The sequence below is a fragment of the Malus domestica genome, chromosome 08 (genome assembly GCF_042453785.1).
Source record: "Malus domestica chromosome 08, GDT2T_hap1".
In the NCBI taxonomy this organism is placed as follows: Eukaryota; Viridiplantae; Streptophyta; class Magnoliopsida; order Rosales; family Rosaceae; genus Malus; species Malus domestica.
Genome location: NC_091668.1, coordinates 29,198,668 through 29,207,905, shown reverse-complemented (window position 1 = coordinate 29,207,905; position 9,238 = coordinate 29,198,668).

Here is a 9,238-nt window from a genome sequence, read left to right as displayed (position 1 = left end):
ACCAAGTTCATATATATAATAATAATAATAAAACAGTTATCAAGGTACTATCCCCCACAGTTTATATAATGAAAACTACTAGCATAATAAATGATGGACTTAATAAAAATCCTAGCATGCCAAAATATCTTAAAAGCCATAACGCGGAAAACATCATATAAATCATCGCGTAAATCATCTCGTAGATCGTCTCGTAAGCGCGGTGTGCTGCTAGTAAGATCACCGAATAAATATAACTCCCGACCCAATGTCTGCTCCGTGGTCTCTGGGCCCGTAGCCATAGATTACCAACTCCCGGCCCAATGCCTCTTCATGTCCCTCAGCCCGTAGCTAGGGATTATTTCTCCCGGCCTAAATGCCAACACCAGTTCCTCGCCCCAGGCGGCATAGTGTCCACTAGGTACGCACAAATAGTTACGCCTCTCATAAATAACCACTTCCTAGCATAGATACTAATCATCGTCTACACTATAAATAGGGGTTCAAAAACATGTTCTAGCATCCTATCGTCATCTATCAGATAGTCTACCAGTTCACGATTTTTATAGAAAAATAGAGCTCAATATAGGCCAACAATTAATTCCTCACCAAAACATGAGACGAAAATCAATATATTCAATAAATAGGCTTCACATAAATCAATCATAAACTCGTAGGCATACTAATCATTTATGCAATTAAACTATAAAATCATGTAATTTTAGAAGAGGTCCACTCACAGTACTTAGTTGCCAAAAGTTGCGCCATTAGCGAAGACGGAAACGTCACAATAATTGTCCCTAAGCACATAAATAACACATTTAGTCAAACTCTACTTAAACGATTGAATCTGTTTCCAACACCCGAGGGTGACGAAAACCATTAATTGATACAAAAGCTAAGAATAAGAAATAAATAAGGGTTATGAATTTAAAATACCATGAATTAATAATTTAGGAACGTGTTCAGAGCATACAACTAAACCTAGTCACTAAAAAGAATTAAGATAAAATTTAATGAATAAAGGAGTGGGTCCTACATCGAGAGGATCCGAAGATGCTACTGCGGAAGTATCTTGACGCCGGGATTATGTGCCTTGATTCTAAGTCCTGAATGGGGGCGCAAAACAAAGGTGAGTGGACCAAGTTATATATATAATAATAATAAAATAGTTATCAAGATACTAACCCCCACAGTTTATATAATGAAAACTACTAGCATAATAAATGATGGATTTAATAAAAATCCTAGCATGCCAAAAATATCTCAAAAGCTATATCGCGGAATATCATTGCGTAAAACCAAAGCATGAATCATCTCACATATCGTCTTGTAAGCGCGGTGTGCTGCTAGTAAGATCACCGAATAAATATAACTCCTAGCGTGAAGGCACTTCCGCAGCAGCATCTTCGGATCCTCTCGATGTAGGACTCACTTCTTTATTCATTCAATTTCATCTTAATTCTTTTTAGTGATTAGGTTTAGTTGTATGCTCTGAGCACGTTCCTAAATTATTAATTCCTTGTATTTTAAATTTCTAACACTTATTTATTTCTTATTCTTAGCTTTTGTATCAATTAATGGCTTTCGTCACCCTCGGGTGTCGGCCAGCACGTGTCTATCGTGTCTATCCTGGTATTTCGGGGAATATCAGGGTCAGGGCGTGTCAACATGCCCCAGCCACCAGGTTTTGTTGACCAACAATTTCCTACTCATGTGTGTAAACTTCAACGTAGTATTTACGGTCTAAAACAAGCGCCCAGGGCTTGGTTTTAGAGGTTCTCAGATTTTCTGCTCAAACTCAATTTCCAAGAATCCACATGTGACTACAGTTTGTTTGTGTTCAGACAACAAGGTGTGTATCTGATTCTTTTAATCTATGTCGATGATATACTAATCATCGGAAATAGTCCTCATCAAATATCCAGATTGATTCAGGGATTGGGCACATTGTTTTCGATGAAAGATTTAGGTCTTCTTTATTATTTTTTGGGTGTCGAAGTCAAATATTAAGGGACTGCTATGCATCTTTGTCAGTCTAAATATGCATTAGACTTGCTCTCTCGCACCAAATTCACTAAAGCAAAGCCAATATCCACCCCGGTCTCATCTGGTCACAAGCTCAGTGCGTATGTGGGAGACTCGTATGACAAACCCGAGGTGTATCGTAGGGTAGTTGGAGCACTACAATACATCACCATTACACGACCCGATCTGTCCTATGTTGTCAACCAAGTGTGCCAATTTATGCATGCTCCAAAAACTACTCACTGGATGGTTGTCAAACGGATTTTGAGATATTTGAAGGCCACGCATACTCATGGTCTTCTATATAAGCCTAGAACTACTCAATTAAGTGCCTTCTCTGATGCAGATTATGCAGGGAATCCAAATACTCGGCATTCCACTGGTGGCTTTTGTATATATCTTGGTTCCAACCTTGTCTCCTGGAGTTCTAAGAAGCAAAAGACAGTATCTCGATTTAGTGTTGAAGCCGAGTACAGGCAGTTAGCATATACTGCGGCTGAGCTATCGTGGTTCAGGTCTTTATTCAAGGACTTGCATTTGCATCTGGTTTGTCTTCAAATTTGGTGCGATAATGTCTCCTCCATAGCTCTGGCGTCTAATCCAGTATTCCATGCACGCATCAAACACTTGGAAGTTGATTATCACTATGTCAGGGAGAAGGTTGTTCGTGGTCAATTATTGGTTAATTATATTTGTTCGCAAGACCAACTTGCTGACTTGTTCACCAAAGGCATGTCGTCGTCTCGGTTTAAGTTACTTGTCTCCAAGCTTCCGATTGTTCCACAGCCTGTCAGCTTGCGGGGGGCTGTTAGATGACGTCAGCATACTCAGCGCATCACCGAAACTTGTGGAGTTTGACTTGGTTCAAACTCCTATCCTTTCAGCTGTTCTTAGTTTATAGGACTGCTTGGTGATTTGTTTTTGGGAAATTTGGAAATATAGCCCTTTTGAGAAACACTTAATGAAATATGGCCAATCTTTTTAAATTGGTATAAAATTAACCAAAATTGATGTTAAAAAGATTTAATTACCCTTAATTTAAAACTCTCTCTTCTCTTATTCCTCTGTCGTCTGGAGTTCATCTCCTATCCTTATGACCAAAAACGCTAGTCTCTGCTCCAGCAAGTTGAAGAAGGAGAATCATTTCTTCTTAGCCGAAGAATCTCCTAAATTCAATCCAATACAACAATTTCTAATTTCCTTGTCTGAAACTCGTATGTCCCACCAATTTCCCCTAGAAAATTCCCAACTATTTTCCCAGAAAATTCACGACTTTCTGGAGAAAATCAGACCCAGGTTTCCAAATCCGAAAATGACGACAATCAAAGACCCAAGTCTCGCAATTGACTAATGGGGTAGCGCCATTTACTTATCCAATTTCCCTGAGGATGTCCAGCTCTGCTTCGTCTCATTCCTTACGCCTTCCGAGATCGCCAGCTTGGCCTGCACATTGGACTGGTTTGTTTCGCGCTACAAATCCAACGACAAGCTCTGGTTCAACATGTGCGATCGCAGGTGGGATTGCAAATCAGGCGGCAATTAAGGAGATATTGGAGAAAGATCTAGGATTGGATGCGATCGTACAAGTTGCTAAAGTATTGTTTTGTCTTTTAGAACAGAAGATTGGCAATTATACTTATATACGAAAGGTTTATCTTTTCTAAACATGTGTTGGTTTTCCAAGTCGCCTGGCTCATAGACTAGCAGTTTTTGGTTATATGGATAGAATCGATACCGCATAAGCTATTCTACAGAGATGTATTTGTTGTGCTGGGACAGCACCAAACCAATTGGAACCAACTTAAGCTAACCCACATATATATATATATCAAATGGAATGCAAGAACAAATATAAAAGAACATCAAGATTTTAACGAGGTTCCTCAATAGTCAATGTAACTAGAGTACGTCCTCGAAGCAGTAGGAGCTCACCCAATAATCCACTATCAACCAAATGGGAGTTTACAAAGTGTTGGCAAGCTCACAACCCAAAAAACCCGAATACAACCAATAGCTCTCACACACTAAAGAAACAAATAGAGAAAGAAATATAGTGATTAATTTCTTCTCTATACAAAGCTCAAAGCTATTACAACAACAACTACCTTGGTGGATGATTACTAACCAAAGAAAATATCACCTTCTTCTTCTCTTCAAAATGGGGCTGCTGCCTTTTATTTTTCTGCTTCTCTCTCGGTTTCTTTCATTACCAAATGCAACAAGTGGGAGCACAACAACCAATTCTCTCCCTTTCTTTATTTGCTGCTCTATGTTTTTCTGCAGCCATTCCCGTGACTTTTCACATATGCCAAAGAAAAAAACTTTAGACAAAGTGCCCTTTTTTTCTCCCCAAAATAAGGAAGAAACATAATCATGTTGTCCTTTTTTCTCTGTTGATTTGTTTAATAGCCAAAAGCATTTTGTTTTATTCTCCACTTGGCCAATTGGCCACTTATTCAACAATCTCCACCTTAGCCAAGTTCCGAAAAACACCATGATAAGCCAACCAACACAATTAACACACAACATCACTCCCAAACACTAGCAACAGAACAACTTATGCCGAGCCAAATGCTCCAAAACTCCTACTGCTCATCGCCTTCTTTATATAGGCAAAATGTGGGCCAAGTTCAAGCAATGAACAAACTTGTCTACACCAACAACCTTAGTCAACATATTAGCGTGGTTGTCTTTAGTTGGAATCTTCTAGAGAATAATCTCTCATTCATCAACGACTTTACGCACAAAGTGATAACACACATCTATGTGCTTGGTCCTCGCATGATGAACCTGATACTTAGCCAAATAAATGGCACTTTGACTATCACAATGTACCTCCACCTACTTCTGATTAACCCCCAAATCTCTAATCAGCCCATATATCCAAATGGCCTCCTTTATAGCTTCGGCAACTGCCATATATTCAGCCTCTGTAGTAGACAAGGCAACAGACGACTGCAAAATGGACCTCCAACAAACTGGCCATTTAGTCATAGTAAACACATAGCCTGTAGTAGACTTCCTTCCATCCATATCACCTGCATAATCTGAATCAACATAACCAACTGCAAAATGACCAATACCAGAGTCTTCTCTCTCAAAGCATAAACCAACATTTCGAGTACTATGGAGATACCTCAATATCCACTTAGCTGCTTGCCAATGCTCTTTACCTGGATTATGCATATATCGACTCACCATGCCAACTGCATGAGCAATATCCGGTCTAGAGCATACCATTACATACATCAAACTACCAACCAAATTTGCATATGGTATATTTTTCATTTGCAACTTCTCTTTATCAGTTTTAGGACATTGTAGAGAACTCAATTTAAAATGAGGAGCCAAAGAGGTACTAACCGGTTTGGTTGAATCATGAACTCCAAACTTCCGAATCAACTTCTCAAGGTATTGTCTTTGATTCAAACTGACCAAACCCTTCTCTCTATCTCTAGTGATCTTCATGCCAATGATCTTTTTCGCTTCACCAAGATCCTTCATCTCAAACTCATTCTTCATTTGCTTCTTCAATTTCTCAATCTCTTCGACATTCTTTGAGACAATCAACATATCATCAACATATATCAACAAATAAATGAAAGACCCATCTTGCAACTTCTTGAAGTACACACAATGATCATATTGACTTCTAGAATAATTTTGGCCTCTCATAAATTTATCAAACCTCAAATACCATTGCCTGCAAAACAAATTCTCCTTCCCTTTCACTATATACCCATCCAGTTGACACATATAGATCTCTTCATTCAAATCACCATGTAGGAAAGCCGTCTTCACATCGAGTTGCACAAGCTCAAGATTATACTGTGCAACAAGAGCTAACATAATGCGAATTAAGGAGTGCTTCACAACCGGAGAAAAGATTTCGTTGTAGTCAATGCCCTCATTTTGTGCATACCCTTTAGCAACTAATCTTGCTTTGAATCTCACATTGCTTTTCTGATCAGCATCTTCTTTCTTGGCATACACCCATTTGCAACGGATAGCTTTCTTGCCCTTAGGCAATTTAGCTAACTCCCAAGTCTTGTTCTTTAAGAGAGAATTCATCTCATCACCCATGGCATTGCACCACCTCTCATTTTCTTCACTCTCAATAACTTCCTCAAAATTGGATGGAATCTCATCAGTGATAATAGGAAGAGCAAAAGCAACATAGTCACTATACCGAGCTGGCTTGGTAATTTGTCTCTTTCCTCTATTCTTGGCAATAGACTCTTGAGGTGAAACTTGCTCTTCAACTTGAATAGAATCTTCAAGTTCAGCTTCTTCAACATCCTCATGGCCTCCCACTTCTTCACTTGTAGTGGCTTCAACATCAGCGGAAATAGGATTTGAAGTACCAAAGGCAACTTTCTCAAGCTCCACTTGTTGGACATCTTTCACATTCTTCTCAGAGTCTCTGAACATACTTTCTTCATCAAATGTCACATATCTACTGATTACAAGTTTCTTCATCTCTGGGCACCACAACCTGTAACCTTTGACACCATTACTAAAACCAAGAAAGATAGCCTTTTTGGCTCTAGGATTAAGTTTATTTTCAGTTACATGAAAATAAGTAGGCGAACCAAAAATATAAATATAATCATAATCAGTAGAAGGTTTCCCTGTCCATACCTCCATTGGTGTCTTACCCTGAATAACAGCTGAGGGTAACCGGTTGATGATGTGACATGCATAATTAACTGCCCCTGCCCAAAATGACTTGCTTAAACCCGACTGAGACAACATACATCTAACCTTCTCAAGCAAGGTTCGATTCAATCTTTCTGCAACTCCATTTTGTTGTGGAGTTCCTCGGACACTAAAATGTCTCACAATCCCTTCCTCTTTTCAAACTTTAAAGAAAGGGTCGGATGTGTATTCACCACCATTATCCGATCTCAAAATCTTAATCTTTCTCCCAGTTTGGTTCTCAACCATTTTCTTCCAACCCAAGAAAATGCTCAACACATCACTCTTGTGCTTCATAGTGTAAACCCAAGACCTTTTTGAATAATCATCAACAAAGGTCACGAACCAATGTCTACCACTTAAAGAGGGAGTCTTTGTAGGACCCCAAACATCTGAATGCACATAATCAAGAATGCCCTTCGTCTGATGTACTGCAATACCAAACTTCACTCTAGTTTGTTTCCCCAAGACACAAGGCTCGCAGAAATCAAGCTTACAAGTCGTGGCACCTTTTAGAAGACCTTGTTTCATAAGCCTTTGTAGAGCTTTCTCACCGGCATGGCCTAATCTCATATGCCACAGTCTAGTAGTATCTGAATCAGATGTGCCCATATTTTCTGAGACTACAGACGCTTCACCTGTCACGGTGCTTCCTTGCAATAGATACAAATGACCACATCGAGGAGCTTTCATCACAACAAGTGCACCATAAGTAACTTTCAATGTCTGCCCATCTGAATGAAACCTGAAGCCCTTGGATTCTAAAGTGCCCAAAGAAATAAGATTTTTCTTTAAATTCGATACATACCGAACACCTGTCAACTCTTTAACCATGTCATCGTGCAACTTCAAACGAACTGTACCAATCCCTTTTGTTATACAAGGATTGTCATCTCCCATGAACACAACACCACCATCAAACTCTTTCAAGCGTGAAAACCAATCCTTGTGAGGAGTCATATGATGAGTACAACCCGTATCCAACACCAATTTAGTAGCACAATCAAATGATGAGGAAGTGGTTAAAGTAAAATCAAAAAAATTTGTTTCAACCTCAACAACATTGGCTTCAGAACTTTCTTTTCCTTTGGTCTTCAACTTAGGACAATCTTTCTTCCAATGGCCCTTATTATGACAAAAGGCACATTCATCCCTTTCCAAGGTTTATCTACCTTTAGAGTTTCCTTTAGGTCGAGAGTGTGATTTTTTCCTACTAGAAGATGACCTCCTCTCCGATGATCTACCTCTAACAAATAAAGCTTCAGAGGTACTATCATGATTTTTATCTCTATGCCTCATTTCATAATTCATCAAGGCATTTGACACATCTTCAAATTTCACAGTTTCTTTACGATGCATAATAGTGGTAACAAAATGCTCATAAGAGTCCAGCAAGGAATTCAACAATATTAATGCCTTATCTTCATCCTTAATATCCTCATCTAAATTTAACAAGTCGGCAATCAACTTATTAAAAACATCAAGGTGTCTAATCATTTTTGTACCTTCTTTGTATTGGAAGTGGTAGAGTTTTTTCTTCAAGTGTAGACAGTTCTCTGTACTCTTCGTCATATACTTGTCTTCCAATTTTTGCCACAACACACTTGCCAATGTCTCCCGCATCACAAAATACTTTTGAATTTTTGCAAGACACAACCGAATTGAAGAGCAAGCCCACAAGTTTAATTTCTCCCATTCCGGCTTTGACGTAGCTTCTGGCTTCTCTCCCAAAGCGGCAAGTAGATCTTGTTGAGCCAACACATCTTTGACCTCACATTGCCACATCCCGAAGTTGTTTGTGTCATCAAACTTTTCCACTTCGAACTTTGCATTTTGCATCGTAATTCTTGCAAAACCAGAGCTGCTTCCAAAAGGATTTTCATCTTGCCCGTCTGACATCTTTGGCAACTAGACAGTACCCAAGAGCAACCAGTGCTCTGATACCAATTGTTGTGCTGGGATAGCACCAAACCAATTATAACCAACTCAAGCTAACCCACATATATATATCAAATGGAATGCAAGAACAAAATATAAAAGAACACCAAGATTTTAACGAGGTTCCTCAACAGTCAGTGTAACTGGAGTACGTCCTCGGAGCAGTAGGAGCTCACCCAATAATCCACTATCAACCAAATGGGAGTTTACAAAGTGTTGGCAAGCTCACAACCCAAAAAACCCGAATACAACCAATAGCTCTCACACACCAAATAAACAAATAGGGAAAGAAATATAGTGATTAATTTCTTCTCTATACAAAGCTCAAAACTATTACAACAACAACTACCTTGGTGGATGATTACTAACCAAAGAAAATATCACCTTCTTCTTCTCTTCAAAATGGGGCTGCTGCCTTTTATTTTTCTGCTTCTCTCTCGGTTTCTTTCATTACCAAATGCAACAAGTGGAAGCACAACAACCAATTCTCTCCCTTTCTTTATTTGCTGCTCTATGTTTTTCTGCAGCCATTCCTGTGACTTTTCACATATGCCAAAGAAAAAAACTTTAGACAAAGTGCCCTTTTTTTCTCCCC